General features: G+C 37.5%; 3 protein-coding genes across 18 annotated transcripts in view; 1 reads left to right on the top strand and 2 right to left on the bottom strand.

Annotated features, from left to right (window-relative positions):
* LOC141386287 (uncharacterized) overlaps positions 1–14256 on the bottom strand; it is an 816166-nt gene that overhangs the window by 235042 nt on the left and 566868 nt on the right. The window lies entirely within an intron of this gene.
* The window catches only part of lpp (LIM domain containing preferred translocation partner in lipoma), a 497264-nt gene that overhangs the window by 451407 nt on the left and 31601 nt on the right, over positions 1–14256 (bottom strand). For 11 of the 15 annotated variants that reach the window (XM_073953329.1, XM_073953331.1, XM_073953321.1 and 8 more), the window contains one exon: positions 2164–2348. The exons of the other annotated variants lie outside the window; for them this stretch is intronic. The gene's annotated coding sequence lies outside the window, so the exon portion shown is untranslated. The remainder of the gene's footprint in view (positions 1–2163; positions 2349–14256) is intronic. 15 annotated transcript variants of the gene reach the window in all.
* Positions 1–14256, top strand: part of bcl6aa (BCL6A transcription repressor a) — a 40243-nt gene that overhangs the window by 10636 nt on the left and 15351 nt on the right. The gene's annotated exons all lie outside the window — the stretch shown is intronic.

Here is a 14256-nt window from a genome sequence, read left to right as displayed (position 1 = left end):
TTTTATTTTATTCTAAAATAATCTGCATAAGTATGTTAGTGAAATCTTATATTGCTGTGATTACCTTCTTCTTGGCTAAAAGATTAAACCATTTTGAAAGATGTAAAAAAAAAAAAAAAAAAAAAACCCACACACTGCTAGCCAGTGTTGAAGAAAACACAACACAGCAGGGTTAGTTGTAACAGGGTGTTGGACACCAATTAAACTATTTATTTATTTTTTTTAATTTGAATGTAATGTTAATAACTTTTTAGATTAAATTTTTTTTTGCTAATTTTATTGCTACAATGCAAACAATCCATTGTATAATAATGGAAAAAATGGATAGTAATGCAAATAAATTCAAATGTGCTTATCCGGTGAATAAATAAACACACTGGGCTTTGTAGAATAAAAAATAGCCAATTATTGAGGAAATATAGCTACTATTTAAAGTAAATTCAATTTAATATAATTGTGTAAAATATGCCTTTTGACACATCTGTTACAACTAACCCTTTGACTGTAACAACTTGGTGGGGTAAATAGTGACATTTTTACTCCTGGCACATTTGGCAATACCGCACAGAAACCATAGGTCTGGCGATCATAATTTCAGTGCTCACTTGTAGAAGAGGCTTGTGTGTTGTTGGTAAAAAAGGGTTTGTCTAATCCCGCTACTTCGTTCATTATTTGGTCAAAACAAAAAAGAGTTCCTTTGTGTCCCGCTCTCCCCTATATATTTCTTATGGATAAAATTCGATACCTATCCATGAAAAAAAAAGTCTGTTAGCAACAGTTGTAGAATCTGTTTCTTTTTATTTTAGGTGAAACATCAGGCAAAGCTGATAGTTAAATAGCGCATAATTGAGATCTCCAATAACTCGGAGAAAAAATCCATCTAGCGGTTTAATTCCCAGTGGCAGCAACTTAAGTCTCTCCAATGATAAGAAGCGCTCTGTTTGGCATAAAAATGTAGTCCAACAGATTTCTCCAATTCCCAGTTCCACAAGAGAGCATGATATCGCAAGAGCGATTCATAAAGGGATTAGGCCGTTTGAGAAATTAGTCTTGCGCCACAATTTAAAGCAAGGTGTGGAGAGAAGGAAATAGCACGCGTTCAAATGAATGGATTTGAAACATCTTCTCTTTGAGATTAGCGCCTAATTAAATCTGGAGGAGTGAGAGTGCATAACCTTAATAGCACACAAGCCTTCGGAAATATACAATATATTTTTAAAAGCGCATCGTGGTTATGTGCGTTTTGTGGAGTTTTGAGTGCGGATGCAACTGCTGAAGACAGAACACCGAGTACTGCATTTCTCTGATAATGATCAACCAGCTCCCTTGACACTTTAAGACAATGACAACAACAAATAAGCTTCCTCGAAAAGTAGTTCAAGATAGGTTTAGAGTAGAGAGAGAGCCAAAGGGATGGGATTGTGTCATAATTTCACATTTTGGCTTGGTGCCTTACAATCCGATCTGCGTTCTCTGAAGGACGACGAGAAATGAGGAAAAAGTATGAGTTACTGTCACTGCTTCGAAACGGAAGCTTCACAGGTTTAACCTGATCTGAGCTCACTCTAAATGCTTGGATCAGTCGTAAACTGCATAGCGAACACACTGCACAAGCACAAACCGGACTGCGTAATTTACACCATCTGACATGTCAGAGGATTGTTTGTTTTTCACTCTTTTTGTGATCCACCAGGTGGCGCAGACCTCAGAAAACATCCTGTACTTGAGGGAAATAACAGAAAGATTCCAAAACACAGAATTCTTTCTCTCTGTGCTCTCCTCCTTTTTTTCTTTTTGGCTTTTCATCAGCTCCTCCTTCCTTCACCCCATTTTGCTTTTAGGCAGCCATATATCTCTAAACTGACCAAACAACTTTTTTGTTGGTGTTTTTGCAAGTGGTCTTACTATGAAAACCAGCAGATTTTAAACTTCTACTGAGATCAAAGAGGCTTTATTTCGGGTTGTAAGGGTGATGCAGGTGACTAAACCCTTTTCCCGAAGAAGAAAATGTGTAAATGGTGTAAAGAGACCACTCTTTTCTGCACTTGCAGAAAGACTCACCAACATCCTGTGCTATACTGTGTTATATTCATCATCAACCGGTCGCTAAGAACTCTGCTAGAATAATGTGAAAAATTTCCACTTGAGCTTTGGCACACTCACCTCATAAACTAAAACTTGAAAACTCGATTAGCCCTCCAAGGTGTGATGCAATCAGTTTCCTGCCACTGTCTCTGAGTCACCAAGATCTTTCCCCAAGTGACTGTGCTAATTTCCATGAGGACTGCTGCTGCTTTCAGCTGCACTCATAGATGAATTTGTTCTTTTGTAAAGTTGTTTTTTCAAATCTGTAGGAAATAAAAAAAAACATGCCAGGTGCTGTTTGAGTAATCAAATCCCACAATCACAATCAACGTATTATTGTAATATCATTCATTCATTCATTTTCTTTTCGGCTTAGTCCCTTTATTAATCCGGGGTCACCACAGCGGAATGAACTGCCAACTTATCCAGCACGTTTTTACGCAGCGGATGCCCTTCCAGGCACAACCCATCTCTGGGAAACATCCACACACACTCATATACTACAAACAATTTAGCCTACCCAATTACCCAACCCACGCGATCGCAGGGAGAACATGCAAACTACACACAGAAATGCCAGCTGACCCAGCCGAGGCTCAAACCAGCGACCCAGCGACCTTCTTGCTTGCTTTGAGGCGACAGCACTACCTACTGCGCCACTGCATCGCTCCTAATTGAAATTGACATGCTGAATTTTTAGACTGAAACATTTAAAGATAAAATCATTAAATTAATTGAAATCAATATCTCTATTGCATTCAATCTGGTGTTTTATCATCTCTTGAACTTCATGGACATACTGACAGTCAAAAGTTATTCATTCAATTTCTTTTCAGCTTAGTCCCTTTATTAATCTGAAACGCCCACTTATTCAGCATATGATTTACGCAGCAGATGCCCTATCAGCTGCAACCCATCACTGGGAAACATCTATACACACTCATTAACACATACAATATGGACATTTTATATTATACATTTATTCAATTCATCTATCGAGTATGCCTTCGGACTTGTAGGGTAAACCGGAGCACCTGGAGGAAACCCACATAAACATGGGGAGAAAAGCAAACTCCACTCCAAAATGCCAACCGACCCAGTCGGGGCTCGACCAAGCGACTTTCTTCCTGAGGTGATTGTGCTACCCACTGCACCACCTTGACAACCAAAAAGTTCTTTAAAAAATATCTATTGACTGACAGTTTTCAGTTTGCTAATAAAGGAGCAAATTAAAGAGAACAAATTAGAATAGGTACCTTAAACAACTGGTTTGATTGGGTAATTTAAATGTTTCCTTTAAATGAATAGAAACTAAATATTGTTTATTTGTTTTGAAACGTTATATGGAAACTGGGTACTCCCCTGGTTTACAGAATGTCCTCCGTTTGTTAGCCTGGAAAGTTCTCTTTACGCAAACATAATGCTCCCTCTAGCTATGAATATCATTCCCAAAACATTTTCTTTAATATTTAATTTCATTTCTATTAAAAAAAAAACAACAACAATGCAATGGAGCCTACAGAAAATACCCCCAGAGGATTCTTAATTAGTTCCTGAAAAAAATAACCAAATGGGAACCAAATTTAAATTAAAACATTTTAATGAAACTTAACATCACCAAACCAAGCAAAATCACCAAAACATTTATTTTTATTTTTATTTTTTATTTATACAGGGACAATGTACAACATGACATGTTGTGCCAGAGTTAGCTATAAAGCTAATTTACATCTGTAATCCCTGGGCATGAAGTTTAACAATATATAAAAATAAGAAAATAGAGTCACACTTTATTTTAATGGTCCATTTGTTGAATTTAAATTGCATCTGCATGCCAGCTAATTCTCATTAGATTATAAGTAGACTGTTAGGCTGGGGTACGGGTTAGGGTAAGTGTAAGTGGACATGTACTTGCAATGTAATTGTTCTTATAGTCAGTTAAATGTCTGCGGAAGGAGCAGTATCAACAGATATTAAGCAGACGGTCTACTAACACTCAAATGGTCCATCACAGGAAATAGTACAATATATCCTTACAGTACAATACACATTACATCAAAGTCAATGAGATTAAATCAAATCAGTGGTTGCATATTTAATTTTCTTTTTTTACGCCAAAATTTTAAGGGGAGTTATTAAAACGTTATTAAAAAGTATTAAAAGTGGTACTCTCTCTAATATGCATTAGAATTTTATTCCATCTTTCTGCTGCTCTGACTGAAAAAAATGATTGTCCAAAATCGTTCTCTTGAGTTTAACTAAACAATTACTTCTAACTGATGACTAGGGTCAGACAGGATCTGCAGACATTTTTTTGCTATTTTTGCAGAGAATTTTGTAAAAAAAAAAAAAAAAAATCTGCGGATTTATGTGGAATTATTTTGGGAGTATCGTAACTAAACACATAATATATGAAATAAAAAAATAATAGCTTTTTAATATTTTATTTAATGTTACAATGCAAATCATTCTAGATCCACTTATTTGGTAAACATAGCGAGTCTATCATATAAGTTATTTACTAAAAGACTGAAAATATTACTTTATAAACTGGATTGTACATAAATCATATGAACACTTTTATTTTAGTCGATATTATCACTGAAATAAATTTTAAAACTGAATAAATATAAGATCATAGACATTTACACAAGTAAATAAATAGACTCAATGATGGACTAAAAATCTGTGGAAATCTGTAGATTTCTGCGAGTCCAGATTCTGTGCAAGCCTACCAATGACCTAGTCTGTCTTAGATTGTCCTTGCAGACATTCACACATTGTTTGAGCGGTGGTGATGGAAGATCTTTAAATATTGCATTAAACACACATCAGCATAAAATAATGAACTTAACATCTACTAAAATAAGCAATGATTGTAGATAACCTCTTACATTGCACAAATCAAGTTCCATAATGTGTCTGTGATTATGAAAAACAAAATAACATGACATGCACATCTTTAGCAAGTTGGTCGAGGATGTTTATGGCGTCAGTGTGGCAGCTGTGTGCCTTCACCCAACCCCCTCAAACCCTCATGCCAGTCCTTGCATGCAGACAGCACTTACCCACACATCTGTACTGCTGCTGCTGAGACAGGCAAAGCGGCAGTACCTCCACCACTCCACACCCCACCCCACCTCACCCCGCCCACTGTGACATCCTGTGCAGATCAGCTCACATGCTGAACCTACCAGACGCCATGGCCCACGCTTCACTCCAAATCTCACCTGTCAAAATATATGTCAGCAAACTAACTCACCCTATATAGCTAATATACATAATAAATGTCCATGAGTTTGACATGCCAACTTCTCATAAACTACGAGAATGTGAATGGTAAATTTGACATGGGATGTAAGTCGAAACATCAGATCAGACCACAGAGAGGCTGGTTTTCTCACCGCAGTTGAGGAGTTGAGTATGAAACACTGTGGGTGTTAAATACATAGCTTTGCTCTTTGTTTTCAGTCTGCAGCCTCCAACATTCATCATGTGAGGTTCTTCGTGATAACCAGTAAAACATAAACAAGATCGGACCAACTAAACCAAAGTTGATGAAGAGTTTTGTGTTTACTCTAATTACATGATGCTATAACTTTCAGTTTTAATTAAGTTACAATTCTGGGAATGATTTTTAATTGGATTTCACCACAGATCAAACTACGAAAACAAAAAAGAAATAAATAAAATCAGGTGAATAAGGGGGTCCAGTCTTCGTATCTGGCTTAAATGATCTAAGATGTTTTGACAGATCCTGGATTTTTTTAATCTTGATAACTGATTACTGGCAAAACTGGTTCTTCAAACAAGTTCGCAAATCAGATTAAAATGTCTCAATGAAGTGATCTAAGATCCCTGCGCGTTTTGTGAAGCACATATCTAATGGCTTCAATGTCACACGGTAAGATCTCAGCCATCATAATGTCAGACTGAACGACAATGAAGATGCGCCAAACACAGAAGAAAACTCACATATGGTCTGTTTTTATCGTGAGCATCAACCAGAACCTAACTGGAATTTACAATTCATCACAGATCAAACTATGAAGAACAAAAACAAAATAAATCAGAATTTTTGAAGCTGATACTGAGTACCGATTCCTTGTCATGGTGATCGGCTGATATAGATTCAGATTACCGATTCTGATTCAAGCTTAATATAACTTTGCCATTGCATAAGCACAGTTAATTTAAGTATGAGATCTCACCTTACATAATATAATAAATTAAGGTTGTTAATGGTCAGAATCAGCTTTACAAAAATAAATAAATAAAACACTTAAAAATGGCTAATTTGGAAACATTGCTCATGTGTTGTAGCGCTGCTGATGTATAAACCGGGTGCGCACATGCATCTTTCTCTGCTTGTAAAAAACGAGTACCAATCGAGTCGTGAAATGTGATTATCGGCCGATACTGATCTCCGGCCGATTAATTGGAGCATCTCTAGTATATATCTAACATTCATCCATTTATTCATTTTCTTTTCGGCTTAGTCCTCTTATTAATCTGGGGTTGCTTATCAGCTTATCAAGCATATGCTTTATGCAGCGGATGCCCTTACAGCTGCAAGACATCACTGGGAAACATCCATACACACTCATTCACATGGACAATTTAGCCTACCCAATTCACCTGGGGCCTCGTGTATCAACGCTGCGTACGCACAAAAACTTTGCGTACGCCAGGTTTCACGCTCAGAATCGCTCACGTTTGGATTTACTAACAATGAACTGAACGTGGGAATGTGCGCAGCTTCACGGCAGCTTTCTGGCAGGCGTACGCACATTTTTAGTGCGTGTCTGTTTTATTTCCATTGGCGACTCCTAGAGGCAGTTGTGTTAAATTCCTCTCTACAAAGTGTCTGAGCCTTGCAATGGCAGCTGTATGAGACGGGTTCAGCAGGTATATAAGGTTTCCATACCATACATTTGACCAGCTAAACATTAAAGCACAATTTGCAGCAGTCGCCTGTTTTCCCAATGTAATCTGAGCAATCTACTGCACGCACATTGCTATAAAAACACTATCTGAAGATGAATTTGCATGCGTGAATCAGAAACATTTCCATTCAATAAATGTGCAAATAAAATATGATGCTTATTGATATGAACTTATTGATTATTCCTACTTGTCTTTCTCGTGATAAATAGTTGGCAAAATCTGATATGTAGCGGGGGAAAAAACAAGAGAGAGTTCATCAGACGCTGGATTCGAGCCGAGTCCATGCTCGAACGTATCAATTCATGATCACAAGCGTCTTACGAGCGCGCCACTGAGACTATTAAGCGTCCTGCAACATTTTACAGATATAAATCATACTAGTTCTTTTTTTTAATGCACTCAGTGCGATGTTCAGACCCAACTGTGTTGACCGCATCAGCTAAACTCTCCCACTCTATTTTTTTCTTTTGTTGTTAATTCCGGAGAACAAACTTGCAAATAACACCGCTTTTCTCCTGTCTACCTCCGAAAGCAGCACCTCACATTCACATTCTGTTCAAAGTTTCTCTTCTTGCTTGCTTTTGCCATTGCTTTTTCGTTGGGTTTTGCCATTAGCATAGTCATTAGCATATTCATACGGGGGAGGAGGCAGGGAGGGGTTTTGTGCTCGTGCATGTTGCGCTCAGTTTCACGTTCATTCAGATGTACAAAAGAATATGCGTGAGATTCGCCGTACGCAGTGTTTCATACATCTGAATTTTTTTCTGCGTACGCACATTCACAGCTTTGTGCGTACGCAATGTTTTAGTAAGATTTCCACGCAAGTCTTCGTACATGAGGCCCCTGTACTGCATGTCTTTGGACTTGTGGGGGAAACCGAAGCACACGGAGGAAACCTACGCGAATACTGGGAGAACATGCAAACTCCACACAGAAATGCCAACCCAGCATCTCAGGCTCGAACCAGCGACTTTCTTGCGGTTAGGTGAACATGCTACCTACTGCACCACCGTGCAGCTTAAATCTAACATTAAAATCTTATTATCGATGTATTCAAAATAATTATGATTAATTTGACTGGACAGTGATGGCGACAAGTAGCAACGGTGGAGAAAAAGAGGGGTGGAATCAGGAAAGGTCCACATCTCAAATCATATCATATGTTAAAGCCCTGGCCACTAGGCTATAGTGTTATGTTTTATTTTTGGAAGACGCATTAGCTTGTAGTTGATCCAAAAGTTAGCTTTTAGAATAATAAATACTCACATTTATTTAGAATAATCACAGCATTTTGAAGTTTAGTTGTCATATTAAGCCATCAAACCATTTCTTTTTTTACATCCTAAAATTGAAGCCATCTAAACTTCTCATACATTTAAGGTGCTTTTTTATGCCATATTTGATACAATTAAATGTGACCTTTAGAGTCACGTAAAGCTGCTAGTAGCTGGTTGCTAGCTAAACACATTATATGTTTTGTCCCATGTTTGAAGTTTTGTCTTATTGACATTTCCTAGTTGTTAAAATTCGAATTTGAATACAGTGAGGCTAGAGTTCTCCTTAAAGGTTAGTAGAACCGCCCCTGCTGCATAGTTGACATGCAAAGGCCTGAACACGATGCAGAGCCCCAAGCAACATTTTGATCAATTAATAAATATGTACTTTCCACTCGATAACAAAATAAACAGTAGAGAAAACTATATGTTTCCACACGCTCTGTAGTTTAACAACATCCTATTGCCAACTAAGGTCATTAAAATCACACTGCTGTGATAGTTTAATTGAACTTGAGGCTATAGAGCAGGGGTGTCAATGTCAAGTCTGAAGGGGTGCGGTGTTCCAGAAACTAGGTAGTTCCAAACCTGCTTTGACACACATAACTTTGAATAAACCAGAAAAACTTGATCAACTGGATTAGGTGTGTTTAATTAGAGTTGAATCTGTGACAGCAATGGTATAGTCTATACCGATTGGGCTTTGTAAGGCTACAGCTGAATAAATCTCTTTTCTTTGCGAGGCATGTTAACATAACCCTAGAGGTAAACTCTTTCAGCATTATCATGAACATTATAAGCGTTGTTTCATGTGACAGACATTATGAGAGGCTCTTGTAAAGATCTTCACATGGAGCGCAACAATAAAACGAGGCAAATTGCCCACAAACAATGCTTTCACACTGAACACAAAACGACCGTTCACCAACTGTAAATTCCTTTCTACATGCTAGGTGGAGCTGCACATTTCTTTAGCAGCCTGCCCACTACAACACATTCTGATCTTCACTTTTATTCTAAAGACTTACGATAAATTAATGAATGAATCAAATTTAATTTTCTGTTATCGCTTGAAACATTCCTTTTTACATAACATACCATACAAGAACAACACAACATTTGTATATATATTTTTTTGTTTGTTGAAATTTTTGTACTTGTGACTCTTTTCAGACACCAAATATTTACAAACACTTAACATTCATTCTTTTCCAAGTTTACTTGGCATTTACACTGGTTTTCAAAGCAACTTTCTGTACAAAAGCATCACTAGTCTCGTACAACTGAAGCTTCTCTAAAGCTCTAATACAAAACTGTGTTTACACTAGTGTGTTTTCATTTTAGAACAGTGGTTAGAATGAAAACGCTCCTCATCTAGATTTACAGTAAAAAAAAAAATTCAATCCACACTATACAGCCTAAAATGTGACCATTCATGCTTTCTGTGGCATGTGCAGGTTGCAACATAGGCTCGTTCTGAAAACGTAGCCCTATATAAATTCCTGGAGTTCGCAAATTATGTAGCCAGTAGTACATATGGCTGCATTGTATTCTTAAAATGAGTGCCACAGGGCAGTATGACGCCGCTCCTTTTCACGTAGGCAGCTGAGAATCCGTATGGAAGGCTTTCCCACTGTGACCAGTTTGTCCAGTGGCTCACATCGTACATTGGCGGACTTAAGACACAGAAGAGTTGACCGTGACGACAGGGTTTGAGTCCGGCGAAGAGCGATTCCAGAAAGCAGTTAAAACGAAAGCCAAAAAAATAAATAATAGGATGAGAATGTGGTAAAATATGAAAATGTGGTAAAAATCAGGGGGCTTTTCTTTTTCTGGATTTCTTTGCAGAACACTGTCGGTAGTTTACAGATATAGGTAAGGCGCTGGTCAGTCGGTCCTTTTTAAAGGTGCAGTATGTAAGTTTGACACCCAGTGGATGCATCTAGACATTGCAATCTGGATCAAAACAAATGGAAGCGCAAGTTGCCATATTGAAAATTGACGAAAGACTGATGATTAAGCCTAAAAGCTGATTTAAATCATGTTCTAAATAAAAGCAACAACACGATATAGAAGTAATATTTTCATTATTACAATGAGTTTTTGTTCTAATGAACACCTGGAATTTATATTTTTAGAAACGGCTTTTACTTCTTGCAGCTGAACAACAGAAAACTTTGACAATTATTTCCTCAGGTAAACCTCATATGCTTTATTCAGCGTTAAATGCTAACAATGTGAGTTTGAATGCCATTTTACATGACATTTATTGCCATACTACTGAAAGCAGCAGAAGATAGCTTACTTCAGACCTTAAAAATACACTTTATTCTAAACATATTTAGAACTTTGGACTCAAAAACAACACATATTTAATAATGTTAAAGAGGCTTAATATGTATTAATGTATGCTTCTGAATGGCTGTAATTCATTTTCTGTTGTGTTTCGTGTGGTACAGTCAACTTTCTTATCACTGCGTATCTCGTCACATAGTGTGTTGTAAGGACACAGGGTTAGGATATAGGGTAACTCGTTACTTCACTTGTAACTCTTGTAATATTACTCGTTCGTAATATTTATATTATTTGCTAATTAATAACCTTAAGTGGAACTCTGAATCTGTGTCTCATTTTGGAGTCTGCTACATGTATTGAAAGCCTTCCTGGTTAAATAAAAGAAATATGTGATTTTCCAACAAGGCAACCCAGGGTACTGAAATATAATTGGCTAAAATGGCAGAGGAACCAAAACAAATACAGCTGTTTAGGCACGTAACACATTCTCTGAATTTAGCATTTTTTTTTCAGATGAACAAGAATGTCCACTTAGCATGTTTCCTAAATATCTGCAAACTTATTATGGTGTTTTTATGCTTTAGAAGATTCAAAAACTTACATACAGCACCTTTAAAACACTATCGGTTGGGTTTAGGGAAGGGGTTGGGTAGAGGGATCGGTCAGTTGGTCAGTTAGAAAGTCAGTCGACAGCAGCCTTTGGTAGATTTACGTGAGAAGAGCAGGCGCAAACAGCACTCACAAGAGAAATTTGACATCTCGAAAAGCATGCACATCAGCCTCACACACAAAAAAAAAACACAAAAAACGTACCTCCTGGGACATATTTGACACTCTCCAAAAATATTTATAAGGGTACGTTTTCAGAATGAGCCTGGGTTGGCATGTTTTGCCGGCATCCATACTTGCAGTCTACCAGATGTGTAATTGTCATATGAGAAGGAATTGATGAATAACAAAACACAAAATCCAGAAGACCAGTCAGATGGCGATAATGCGTAGCTACACCTCTGTTTTTTTAAAGGTTTGTGTTTCAGTCCATGCTCTGTTTTTGTGGGTCAAAGACACTGAGGTGCATCAGGCATAACCATAACAAAACCTATACAACAGAAAATAGAAACTAACACTAGATGATGAAAAAAAAAAAATCCATGCATTGTCATAACACAATTAATTACATTTATCACAATTATAGTTTGAACAGTGCATCTACTGGTTTGACTCAAAAGCATAATCAAGTCCTCCCAGCATTTAATCGCTCTCTATGTTAGAGAGCCTATAACGTCACTTCCTTTTGATGTGCTTCAAATAAAAATCAGTTTGTAGGCTTTCATGCAGGAAGTCGGGAAGGTTTCATTCTTAGAGTTTGTCACAAGCTGCTAACACACTGACAATAAAAAAGCAAACATTACAACAAATTTATACATGAAAGCATACTTAATCTTTTTTTAAACTTAAATAACATTTAATATTTCACTACATATATAATTTAATATTTTTTATTTTATTGTCAATTGTACATTGTGTGCGCCTTCATGAAGCTTAAGCAGTAGAGCATGACACTAGCATAGCTAAGATCCCAGCAGAATTATGTTAGTTGATCTAATAACATGCCTTCAATGCAGTGTACTTCAATTTGTTTCTTCACATAAATCAGTCTGCCAAAATTCATAAATGTAGGGCGGTTGAGAATGTTTTCTGTGTGCGAAGCTGTTAAAAACGACATTGTGCGACAATCAAAAAAAAAAAAAAAAAAACTGGCCTATTTGACTCTAAACATATGATATTAACCCCAGATAACACATGACCTAACAGTAACCTAACATACAGTATTCAGAATTTTTGGTTATTTCGTGGCTTACCAACGGACAACATAAAATCACAAGGTTGTCTGCTTGTAATTCCATTTTCCTTAATGATGTAGGAAATGTTAATTATAAAATACCATCCTAACACAACAGACTTTCATTCAAAATGCCTATCAACATAATGTTAATCAATCAGTATAAGTTCAACTGAGAAATATTGTTAACTGTGCATCACTGTGATTGCATTTTCTGGAGAGATGCAGCCGTACAACTGTAAATAGGCCATATTTAAAGCTTATGGAGATGAGTGCGGTTCATGGGTCTTGGTGAACTACAGCATGCAGTCAAACAGATACAAAAGTGAGTGATAACAGTACCAAGACGTCAGGCATTCTTTCATCTGAAACAGGAATCTGGCAATCTTCTTTCAGTACATAAAGGGTCGATTAAGGGTTTAGTTTTCAGATGAGATTCTAAAATTCCCCATGATGTAGATTATGTTATCTCTCTCTAAAAAAAAAAGCCAAATTACTAGCAAACTCATCATTACAATTCTACCAATAAAGCAATTCCATGCACCATTGCGCTGGATGATTCAAATACAGAAATGGTATATTCTAATCACACTTTACATCAATGCCACGAGTCTAAACTCACAATTTTACTCATATTTCAGCATATCATGATGCAACGATCTCCCTGACACTGGAAGGTCACGTTTTATCTGTTTTGATGTGGTATTATAGAGCAAGACGTGCCAGCGAAACTATATATACAAGCACAGAAAGTAGCATGTTAAAAAGTAAAGTGTGAAACCAGTCTAAACTAAGCATTAAATTGCTGATCTTAAAAGTGGTTATCCTTGTGACACGTCTTCAATTCTCTGTGGAAATTTAGAAAAGAAGAGGCTTCCTTTAGAATTTTTATTCACAACCCGAAAGCAGTCTTTTTATATTAAAGAACTAAGAGGACCTCAGTGCACTTGCTAACAGCGGATCCGCACCGAGTTACAGCTCCGTTGCATCATTCCTCTGATGAACACGCTTGGCTCAAGACTTCGCTGACAATGAAGGCTGAAGCTGGCAAAAAAAAGAAGAAAAAAATTAGAAAACAAAAAAACCTTGCTATCAGATGGGGGTAAAAATTTGCCGCTCGTGTGGAAAAGACTGTGGGGCAGTTTCCGGCGCTCAGGCTAATGTTAATGGGCAGCGCGTGGTGCCTATTCAGCACCGTCAGACAGTTGTTTCAGAACTTGTAAGTAAAAGTTAAAGCAGAACAGACGGCCAGTGCTGCTGATTCCTGTTCAAACAAACCCGAATAAAAGTGCTAATCTCTTGTCATCAGCTCGTTTCCCTTTCCAACCCAAACAACAAATCACTGGGAAAGTGGCCTGGTGACAATGTGTCATTTGCACATGCTGCTCGGTATCTGCTAAGCGTTTGGTTGAACACAGCGAGTATTGATCAAGGCTCCCCTTCCTCATCCAGCTTTTCTAAGTGGGTCATTTATTTTCGTGTGGAATTCGTTGGCTAAAAGTTTGCCAAGGTTTTGCAGTAATTATCTCTTGCGCATGTGGTTGGGCACTGCAGGGGGCCGTGGCAAATTACACATTTCTCTACAAACTCCTGGATGCTTTTACGGCCGTGTATTATGCAAAACCACATCGGAGGGCCTTAAACAACCCTCCAGTGGATTGAAATAAAGTTGACGCTGCTCTTTGTTTTGAAGCTCAACATGCTCTTTGTTTGGCAGTGCTGAATCGGTGGTTGTTGTGAAGGAGGGTCTTAACTATTTAAGAGACATTCCCCTGTTGGTTTGCGAACACCTGGGGTGATTTTAGTGGGGCG

Source organism: Danio rerio, chromosome 6 (assembly GCF_049306965.1).
Source record: "Danio rerio strain Tuebingen ecotype United States chromosome 6, GRCz12tu, whole genome shotgun sequence".
Lineage (NCBI taxonomy): Eukaryota > Metazoa > Chordata > Actinopteri > Cypriniformes > Danionidae > Danio > Danio rerio.
This window is presented reverse-complemented; position numbering and strand designations above follow the sequence as displayed.